Genomic DNA, 12,014 nt, shown 5'->3' on the forward strand with positions numbered 1-12,014 from the left:
CGTTTATGAGATATAGCCATTTGAAACTTGCTTCATGTGAGCAGACCCTTCATATATCAAGCTTGCAGTTTATTTTACTAAACACAGAACCTTCAAATTTATCTGAATAATGATGGTCTGCAGTAAGAAGCTCATTTGCGGTTGATGCCAACTCAATTCAATTAAAAATACGACAGCATTTATCAAAAATGTCAGATAAAACATTATTTAACAAAAATCGGTTATATCTTGTTTGGTAATTGATCCACAGTCATGAACATCAGGAAGGAACTTGAAAACTAAAAGATGGTTAACCAGATTCCATTAGAATTATTTTTATTCAATTAATAATTAATGAGTTGTGGTCATTTTAAGTTTGCTTTGCGTCAGCAGACAGTTGCAGGTCAAGACAGATCAAGGTCGCAGTTTTTCGCTGAGAACTTTTAATCCATTGAAGATATGACCTTTAGATAAACCTTATTTTGATTAATGATGATCTGCTTTAATAAGTTAATTTAGACTACTAAGCTCCTAAATTCAATTCTTACAACAGCTTTCAAGAAACAGCTTTTAAGAAAAATGGTCCATATAAAACATTTAACAAGAACCGCTTAGATCTTCTGTGGTAGTTAATCTACGACTATAACCGTTAAAATAGAACTTGAAGATCATGTAATTATTAAGTAAATTTCATTAAAATTGTTTTTTTTTTACAGCAACAGATGATTTGCAGTCATGATTATATGATAATTAACCAGATTTCATAAAAATAATTTCTATTGGATTAATAGTTAATGAGTTAGGCCTATTTGAATTTTGCTTCAAGTCAGCACATCTTTGGTAAATCAAGCTCGTTGTTTTGGCTATTAACTTTTGATCTACTAAGGATAAATTTTCAAATAAACTTTATTTAATTAATAAAGATCTGCTTTAACAAGTTAATTAGACTAAGCTTCTATACACAATACAATTAAAAATACATTAGCTGTTCCACGTGAAATAGTCGTGTAACAAGAATAGCTTATATCTTATGTGGTAGTTTATCTATGGTCATAATCCACAAAAACAAAATTGAAGACTATGTAATGAATAACCAGATTCCGCAAAAACTATTTTTATTGTTGCCAGTTGGATTTTGCTTCACGTCAGCAGATCCTTGGTTGATCAGGCTGGCAGTTTTTGCTTAATAACTTCTCATCTATTGAAGATAAAATCTTTAAATAAAGTTTATTTGCATAATGATGATTTGCTGCAGGAAGATTCTAACTAACATGCTTACAAACCCTTTACAATTAATAATACATTAGTTTTCACGTAAATCAGTAATTTAGTAGGAGTCGCTTATATGTTCTTTGGTAGATAATTTGCGGTCATGATTAACCAGATTCCATAAAAATAATTTCGATTGGATTAATAATTTATGAGTTATGCCTATTCGAATTTTGCTTCAAGTCAGCACATCTTTGGCAAATCGAACTCGTTATTTATAATAGATTTTTCAAATTAAATTTTATTTAATTAATAAGTTCTGCTTTAACAAGTTGATTCTGATTACTAAGTTTCTATACCTTGAAGAGTGTGTAATGATTAACCAAATTCAGCAAAAATTATTTTTATTGTTGCCAGTTGAATTTTGCTTCACGCCAGCAGATCCTTGATTGATCAGGCTCGTTTTTGGCTAAGAACTTTTTATCTAGTGAAGATAAAATCTTTAAATAAAGTTTGCTCTACTTGGCTACCAAGCTTATTTTCACTTCTTTAAAAAATCCGTATACAATAATTATTTATCATACATATAATATATGATCCGTGAAGCGTATATACACGCAAATGAGACATATCCGAGATTTAAGCTCTTGCCATATCATTAAGATAAATACACGGCGGCCCGTAGAACACCCTGTATTTTAAAAAATCCACGAATCAAGGCGTCGTACCCGTGAAATCTGCGATATTTACGACCTGCTAATTTTCGTCACGGATCGCGGAAAGGTACCCGTTTATTTACCTAAAATGTATGATCATTTCATTAGGTATTCCACTGAGAAATTGCCAATGTAAATCGCTCGGAGAGATTCAGGAAAAAAAAACGCACTCGAACCCCACCATTAATTATTATAATGAGAGTCCAACATAATGAAAGGTGTATCAATTTTTTGTTATGTTGAAAAAACTTTCTTTGATTTACATGGTGTAACGGAGCCGTTGCCTGTGGCGAAATTGAAACAAAATATTTCCAGCAAAACAAGCTTGGTTTAGTCAATGAAACAAAATTCAACTGGTCAAATCTTATAACCAACTGAGCACTCACTTTTCAAGTTCGACTATAATAATCATAGCTCTAAATTAATTACCAAAGAAGATGGTATACATGATTCTTTTATCATTTGATTTTTGTTCTGTTCTTTTATTCTGCAGCCAATCTAATTTGGTAACTTCAGCTTTATTTAGTGCAATTTGAACTATCTCTAATTAATTTCTTGCCTTAAAGGATAAATATTAAATATGATGACATTTTTAAGTAAAAATGTACGTTCATTATTTGTGGACCGTGAATGAGTTCTGTTCTTCCATTGTAAAAGTCTTCCCCCCAAAATACTTCACTACCGTTTTGATATGGAGCAACTTTAAGAGCCGTATTCTGCCGTCCTTATGAAAAAGACCGTTTCTGCCAAAATGTAGGTTTCGAGAAAATCATAATTGAAATTCCTGACCAAAAAATATAGTTACTGTGTATTTTTGAAAGCTTCATGACAGTTAGATTGAACGTGTTAATAAATGTTTTTCAATAACCTATGTACATACTTAAACAAAAATTTCCTGTATAACTAACGTATTTTTCAAGTTATTCTAAAAAACATGATAGGTACATCCAATTCATCTAGTCTTACATAAATATTTTTGTACAAGCCAAAAAAACCGTATGTGAACATGCGGTTGGAGTTTGTATATTAATAATCCAATTTACTAGCGATAAAGACCTTATTATTATTATATTATATTATTATTATTATTATTATAAAGACCTTATTATTATATTGTGGAAATTCACTACTTATGATATTACTTTAAATGGAATAAAAAGAGGAAATGTCTACGATCTAAGATCTGTTACGATGAAACTAAAAGACACAATTATTTTGAACGTTTTATAAAAAATTTACAAAATAAAAACTAAAAATAAATGATTTAGGTATGCTAAAAGAAAATTTAATATATAATAAAAAATTTCAACAAAAGATATTTAGTCATCCTCAATATTGTTAATTAGGTCCTGCGCATTGCTTTTGAATAAACTATTCCAAACAAGTTGGTCAAAATCTTCTTTTTTCAAAGAAATCAAAAAAAAATTTTTAAAGGATAACTGAAGTTCCTTGAATTCCAGTTCCTTAAAGTCTTTTTTGTAAACTAAGTGAGTGGATCCTCTTCTTGCTTCTATTAAAATAATGTCTTTTAAAAGTGGACGATTGAGCTAATGTTAGTAGTAAAATTTGGCCAGTGTTTAAAATCTGCAAAATTTAGTTCTTTGACATTTATAGAATTGTGTTTTGTGCAATTCTGGACTACATTTGAAAAATCCTGAAAGTCGTGGACTTTAGGGTTTTCTTTTAAGCCCTTTTCTGCCAAATGATAAAAACTATCTGCTAATATACAGGATTTCCATCTACATTTTAACTGCTTATAAGTCGAGAACGGAAAATGACAACAATGTGCGGTTTTTACAGAACTTCATCAATATTTTTAAAGTTTTTTTTGACATTGTTGCTAAGTTTCAAAATTTACCTGAAATTGGAGGAAAAAAATTGATGATCTTCAAAGACCGATTTCTCAAAAATTTTAAACGTAACACTCTGTACTTATTAATTTCACATGAAAGCCTGTTAAATTCCCTTTCCGAAAATGTATAAATTGTCTTAAATTCATTATTTTTTTTTACAGGGCCAATTTTAGTAAATGACACTTTTTTGAAAATTTCCATAGCTTGTAATACCATCCATTTGCACCTGGATTCTATGATAGAAGCGCAAATAAAATAATATCCAGAGAGACAATGAAAGCACCTCTTTCTTATGCATTTAAAAAACGCGAGGCATACGTCAAATAAAAAATAGATTTGTTCCTTAATTGATATAAGCACCGTATCCAAAATACGCTTTTGGCGGGAGCATAGAAGTGAAGCATTTTATGATATAAAGACCGTATCTTTTATGAATCCGGTCTTTATGTCAAGTAATATTGACATTATTTAAAAAAATACGGTCTTTTTACTATTGAGTTTACTAGATACGGTGTTTTTATAGATAAAACTCGTTTACTAGAGTAAAAGATGACCTAAATTAAAGAATGTGAAAAATGACTATTTTTGATTGTTTTTTTCCATGCTAAATTCTAAAATATTAAAATTTTAATTTCGATAAAAATGTCAGATACGGACTTTTTAACTAGGCAGTATTTGACAAGCAGAGTCTAGCAGATTTTGAATTGCGGCAGTATTAAGACGATGCTGTCTCCTCCAAACTTCCTGATGGTAATCGTCGCTCTATCAATCGTACAAATTGATAAAACATGATTGTACGTGCGTTGAAATCAGAATTTTAGCGCTCTAATTACAATTGGGCGGTTTCTACATGCATATTGAGTAAAACAGCGATCTTCTTGCTCACTGGTAACTCGTTTTCGACCACTTCTAGGTCGCGAAGCATCATCGCCAGTTTCTTCAAATCTTTGAATCGTTTTACTAACAGTATTCCTAACAATATTTAAACGAGCAGCAATCTGATGCCGCAATAAACCTTCTTGGTGTAAAGTAATAATATGTGCCCTTGTAACCGCCAAAATTTTAGCTCAAGGCATTTTTGTCACTGTTATTTACTTTTAACAAAGGCAAAATATATTTCAAAAATATTTCAATTTTTTAAGTTAAAATATATAGACTTTTAACACCGATTAACAGCAAAAATGCCTTGCTGATAAAAGTTTGTAAATAATCAAAAAATATTTATAGAATGTTTATGTTTGCTGATTTTTTTTTGTAGAAATTCCCTAACGCTTTCAAATGTATAATGGCAATATTTTTATTTCATTTTAAGTTGATAAAATAGTGGGGGTGCAACACTTTTGTCGATAAGTGTATTTCCAAGGATGCATCACACGTAACTCCTTGCCAAGACGTTACTGTGGAGCGGTTTTCTTAAAATCAGGTTGCACTCCTGTTTTCCTCTTTTATTAAATAAAATTATGTCGAATATTGTATATCTGTGATAATGTTTTTTTCTTTCTTTATTTCTCATCATCATCGGACTCAACACTTTAAAAACAATCAAAAATGTTGCTCATGCATAACTCTTAAAACTTGTATCCGTCAATTATATATTTTTTTTCGAAGCATATTTTGCGCAAAAAAATATACAGGGTGTCTAAAAAAAACTTTTGCGAACATTTGTTTTTTTCAAACTAAAACCCAATTTTTTTATTGCATTTTTGGATTGTCCTGATAATTCTAAATATTTTTCATATAGCATGAGTTATACCTAAGTCCAAGTGTTTTGAACTTATTCTCATTCAAAATTTAAAAAAGTTATGAAGAAAAAGAAAAAGTATAATTTTTAAAACGTTTTATTCTATCAAAAGCTTCGTAAACTTAGAAATAAATTTATTTCAGCAAATGTTCGAAATGTCCTCCGTTAGTCAACTGATAATAGCCTAATCGACCTACAAATTCCTGCTGTGTACTTCGTACGATTTCAGAGTGTTAAATTATCTAGATTTGCTGGTTGGCTTTTAAATACCTTTCCTCTAAGGTATCCCCATAAAAAGGTGTTATTGTGTGCAAAGGTGTAATCTAGAGGTGTTACATCGGGTGATCTTGGTGGCCACTCAATAAAACCGCTCCTTCCTGTTTGGGAAGTGTTGTGCAAATAAGTTCAAACTTCCACAGCAAAATGGAGGAAGCACCATCTTGTTGGTACCAGATGTTATGGTATGACAAATTTGGACGTTTTATCTCAGAAAAAAGGGAAGCCAGAGCTGGAACAACTGGAAGTTCCTCTTCTAGAAAACTCAGGTATCTCTCATCCATTAAATTTTTTACGCACTATTGCGTAAAAAGTAACTTGACGTTTAATTTATAATTTGTCAACAAATGTTTTGACTTTTTTTTACCGTAATCATGGGAATTGACAAGTTTCCCATTCATCAAAAATGCTTATTTTACACACTTGTTACATTAATAACTATTTTGACTAAATTTGGATTCTCCAAACACATATTTCTCATATAAGCTCACAAAATTCAAGGCGCCTCTCAAAGTCTCCTTTGAAGAGTGGCGTCTTATAAGGGTGACATTTATTCGTATGTAGTATTTTAAGAATACTTGTTTTATCAAGATCCATGTCCTTTGCTACCTGCCTAGATGCTACTGCTTGTTTTCATCAACTTAAGGACGACCGCATCTAGGAACATCTTGTACATAAACGAATTGACTAAACTTATACTCGATCATCACTACTTGATACTATTATCATATTGACGTAGAACATTGAAAGGCTAGAATAAGCATTTTCGTGGAACTGTGGGCAGTTAGTTTGCTTGCAACATCTCTGATGCCATGATGCTTATGTAGAAATGGCAACTAATACTGTTCCTTTTTAATAAAACATAAAGCATTTTTTGTAATAACATATGATCAGATACCAATCTTACTTTCAATCTTACGTACCAATTTTAGTGGTCGCACAAATTTGTAGCAAATACTGCCAAAAAATCAGTCGATTATTCACGATGTTGCCAAGCGTTTCCAATACTTAGTTTAAAAAAATTTAAGTCACTCGTGCAACGTCAAGAAAGGTTATGGTCAACCCTAAGTTCTGCTTAGTTGTGCCGCAAATTTAAAGAGAAGTGGTGCAAACGGCCGTAAATGTTCTAAGTGGGTAACAGTTAAAATATGTAACCAAAGTAAGAGACTTAGGGGTCAGTTTTCATAAGAGCCTATCGTTGAATGAACATCTGAAACCTTATCAGCAGTACGCAACTTGACTGTGCAAATAATTCAACGTAAATTTGTAAGATTCAGGATGGATTTGTTTATTGCTGATCATGATTATGCATTAATTGAGTCGTTTACATTTGATGATTACGTTGGAACGTAGGCGAAATATGTCAGGTATGATGTTCGTACATAAGCTAATAATTGGTCATATTGATTGTAGCAGCTTGTTGGAATGCATAAATTTACTTGCATAGATTTATCAACTAGGATATCTATATCTATAAAAATAAAATTTTAAATGGTTCATTTTGGAATACCTATTCATTTTTGCGTCGTGTTGCCCTGGTTTTCCGGCATCTGCTCGTGTTTTTTGCTGCCCTTCCTCCTCCCTGCCTATTACACAAATGGTATACTAATGTAATTGATATAGTCAATTATTACCCTTTATTTTTTGGTTTTTAGCTTTTATAGGGTTTAATAACTTATTTTCTAAATAATTTATTAGGTAAATTAGGCTAATTATTTGTAATTAGGTTAGTATGCTTTAACGATAATCGCAGTTCAGTCCGCATTACTCTTAGCATTATGTAAATTCTTGTAATAGGGAAGAAAAATGTAATTTTTTGTGTACAATGTTTAAGTGGTAATAAAAGTCTTTTGAATTTGTCTTTCAATCTTTCCGTATTCCGTTTGACCGAATTATCTATAGTCAAAATTCTATAATAGATCGTTACTGTAAACTCATAAATCGTTGCAACATTGAAGAGTTTGGCCTGTCAGTGATTTTATTTAAGAAGCAATTGGTCAGTTCTGTTATTTTTTTTTAATGGTTGAAACGTTTAAGTATATCTCGGTTTATATATTACATATTTTTGTAATTAGATTTGTTTTGGTTATACGACACAGGATTATTTTTGGGTTTTTGGATTACTACTTATGATGCTTATCTTGGATAACTATAAGTTATGTAGAATGCTGTTATTATATTGTTAACTTATGTAATGGGGTATCACGTCATTACTAAATAAATAAATATAAAAATTGTCGATTGCGATATTGGCGAATGATTTTTTGTTGGTGGCATCTGGCATTTAACCATGCAGCCAGTTACAGTTTTAGTATTTTATTTAATTTGCCAGTATTAACGTATCGCATATTTCTAACTACTCTGATAATTGACTCAACAATGTTTTTCATCCTTTATGCAAATTATGCTATTGCTTCAATCTGCAACCTTGTATTTATTATAATTTTTGAAAATTTCATTAATTTATTATATTGCTTTTTAAATTATTGATTTTTTTTCAATATCTAGATATATTTGATTTATAGGATGGTTCTTAGCTATATTATCCTATCCTAAAACATTTAAGACAGTGAGACACACTTCACGCCGCTGGGGTCTGTCAGGGCGACTTAATTCAATACAAGGGATATTGACCACGGAAACATAAGGGAATGAGACTTGGAACTAGGATAACTATTTTAATTAAAAATCTAAAGTAAATACTAAGTCTTACATTTCTAAGGAAGGTAATTAGATAATTAAATATTTTAACATTTTCTAGTGCCAATAAATGCATAATATTAGATGGACTAGCCACTTTACATTCCACGCGTAAATTAACCACTAGCATCTCGATTTCTTGAGTATATTTTTGACATTCAAAAAATATCTGATTTAGGTCACATGTAACATTACAATTTGTGCACAGTATTTTTGGAATTAATTTGCAATAACTTGTTGGCGATTCTTTGCAAATATTTTCCCAAATATCATTCGATTTAACATTTCTATTTTACCTAATTATTGCGTTTATATCAGTAAGACAATGAAGATCAGGTATGTAGTTGCCGGCGGCAATAGTATTTTTGGCTAACAAATCTACCAGCTTATTACCTTTAATACCAGTACCCAGTATAAATGTTACTTTTTTGTTAAAAAAGGATAAACGACGTATAAGTCTTTTAATTTCCCATATTATGGGTTTAACTTTATAAGACCAACCATACCTCCCTTCAATGCCTTAAAGAACACATGGAGTCCCATAGTATAACACAGTTTTTGTTATTGCCTTGTAAGGCAAGTTAAGGTGCCTCTCTAATGGCAATTACGTCAGAAGTAAATATGCTACAGTTTTTATCAATTTTAAATTGGTATTGAATGTCTGAGTCAGGGACGTATATTGCTGCTCCATTGCCCTCTTCACTCTTTGTTGCATCTGTATATATATCCTGTTGTGATAATTCTAATTTAAATATGTTTTTATTTAATATGGAGCTTTCAGTAAACGAAAGATATTTCAATTCAAAAAACAAATTTAATTAAGTTAATTCAAAGGGTACTATTAGATCTAATATTGGTTGTATCGCCCGAAAAATCTTACAAAATGAAGGGGAGTTTTTATGTATCCATTACTTATTTGTTAAATCTTGAATGTTTAATTTGTTTACCTTGTATAGAAGATCTGTATTTAAGAATTTGTGTTTGATAAGTAACTTAGCCCTAAGCATGCTTCTGCGCAAATAATGAGGAGGCTCCAATGCTTCAAATAAAAGGGCCTGTGTGGGGGTAGTGCGCATAGCATTTAAACTAATGCACAGAGCTTTATATTGTATGATATCTATTTTCTATAACAAATTATTGAAAGCAGAACCATAAAGATAGAATCCATAGTCAATAATTGATTTTATGTAACTCTTAAAGAAAACTAAGACTCTGATATCTTTGAAAATTTAATCCTCGTTCACATTTAGAAATGATTCCGTTAACTTGTTCTCTAAAATTATGCCTAGATATTTAACTGCTTTTACACAAGGTAATCTAATATCATTTATTAAATAAACATATATTATTTTGGGAATATTGTGACGTGTAAAGATACATACACCTGACTTTTTAATAGATATTTCAAAACCATTTATGACCATTATTCCTAATAATATTAAACATGTCACACAAACTGTTCAAACATTGATCGTATTTTTGTCAATACTGTATATATAAAAATCATCCGCGTACTGTACTAAACTATATTTACATTATAAGGTGTGTAAGTCGCTAGTATACTCGGGGTAAACCATATGTACAAATCTAGAGCCAACTATTTCATTCTGAGCATTTCTTATGAAAACTTCTCTTACGCAATATAATAAAATAATAGATTCTGCAATATTTTCTGGTATAAGACTCTTTCTGGTATATATCCTTTTTTATATCCATACTGATTATTAGGTTGTCTATTTTTTAATCTTATTTTTGAACGATTGGGGTATTTATGATTAAATAACTCACAAACTTCCTGATTCTAACTCGACTACCGTAGCCAATCAATTTTCAAATTTTGAATAAAAATAACTCCAAAACGCTTGGACTTAGGCATAGGATATGCTACATAAAAAATGTTTAGAATTGTACCGGTATTCCAAAAATGCAATAACAAAATTGGGCTGGTAAAAAATTGCAAACACTCTTGCTCGATGCAATTAATCAATAAGTATTAATAACCGTAACTGACCCCGTCACATCAAATAAAAGTCAATAATAGCGATTACGTCACGCACACCTAAAAACATTCTCTCCTTCGATCAATTTCAGGAACCCGCAGCAGAACCGTGGCGAGCACGACGTTCGGAAAACTCTCGCCGCTCGTCGTCGCGGGGCTTGACCTCGATGCCTCGCACGCGCATATGGCCCCAAAAACCCCATTTTCAACCCCGAAACGTCCCCGCACCATCCCCTACTTTTAAACACACATTACCGACGTCAGAATGAACCGATTGACGAAAGAAACATCCCGATTAGACACGCCGAAGTGCTGGGAAGGGTGGCAAAAGTGAACAGGTGCGTGGTTTCCCCCCCGAGGACCCCCCTCGCGTCGTTTGTTGCAAGTGGTACCCACGAGAAAGAGATGCAGAAGAAGAAGAAGAAGAAGAAGAAGAGAGAAGAAGAAGTCGGTCATTGCGGCTATACAGTGCGGCGACGGCTCCTAAGAAGATTGTCACGGATGATTAGCGATGGTACCTGAAGATGATTATGGTACTTTTGGGGTATGTATTGTAAGTAGGGTTACTGGTGCAAGGTATTTTAGCGATTCAGGTGTGGTAGTCGAAGAATCTTGCTAAACTTATTGCGTAATTATTATTATTCACCCACTCATGAGGCAAGAATTTTTTCCATAATTATCATGTTAAGTGGGCGCCCAATTAGCTTAAATTAACCATGCAAATTGTAAATTTTTTTCAATCAGGATCGCCAACACAAATAATTTCAGAAAAATCATTAAATAAGTTTTAATTCTTCCGGTTATCCTTTGTCGTGATATACAGGGTACGTACGGCAAAGATTGCGCTTAGTTCATACGAATTAAACCAAGCATTTCTGTAGCCTATTTCTTTTTCCGTAAGACCAAAATGCCTCATTATTTATTCAAAGTAATATAAATATAGGATGAGTCTTTGCTTTTTTCTATGTGAGCAAAATGATACGGCAGGTCGGTTTTACCAACATTAAAAGAGACGTCCTATATCGCCTTAATTACTACAGGGTCGTAAAATTCGGCCCAATTAATTAATATGATAAGCCAGTATCGTGCATGCAGTTTAAAAGTTTCGTCGAGTAGATATGGGGTTACAGTTTTTTTTAATATTAAATAATTGTGTATTATGATAAATTTTCTATATTTAAATTTTTTGTATTACATAAAACTAGAGGCTGAAGTATAATTGGTAGGTAATGAATAAATTACAAGAATCCTAAAAATCTGAAAGTTATTTGAAAAGGTAATAATTGTTTAAAAAAAAAAAGGCACAAAGAAATATTCTTTATTTTGCTTTATTAAAAATTTAAAGATTTTAATTTAATTCAAATTTTATATCAATATACTCGTATATCAGGTATAACTCTACATCACTACTTGACCCTATATTTGTGACTGATGTTATTTTAGTCAAATACGAGGTGTCCCCTTTTAAATGCTTTGTTTCTTTATTTAAATGCGCTGTTTTCAAAATACGTGGTATTAAATTTTTTTTTTAAATCGAAAAA

The 12,014-nt window shown here is 31.5% G+C and overlaps 1 protein-coding gene and 1 long non-coding RNA gene across 2 annotated transcripts in view; one reads left to right on the plus strand and one right to left on the minus strand.

Moving 5' to 3' along the window:
• Positions 1–12,014, minus strand: part of LOC126736142 (serum response factor homolog) — a 302,580-nt gene that overhangs the window by 97,816 nt on the left and 192,750 nt on the right. The window lies entirely within an intron of this gene.
• LOC126736148 (uncharacterized) overlaps positions 1–12,014 on the plus strand; it is a 53,320-nt gene that overhangs the window by 10,621 nt on the left and 30,685 nt on the right. Inside the window, exon 2 of the long non-coding RNA XR_007660615.1 lies at positions 10,566–11,017. This is a non-coding gene — a long non-coding RNA (uncharacterized LOC126736148). The remainder of the gene's footprint in view (positions 1–10,565; positions 11,018–12,014) is intronic.

The sequence above is a fragment of the Anthonomus grandis genome, chromosome 1 (genome assembly GCF_022605725.1).
Source record: "Anthonomus grandis grandis chromosome 1, icAntGran1.3, whole genome shotgun sequence".
Classification (NCBI taxonomy): Eukaryota; Metazoa; Arthropoda; class Insecta; order Coleoptera; family Curculionidae; genus Anthonomus; species Anthonomus grandis.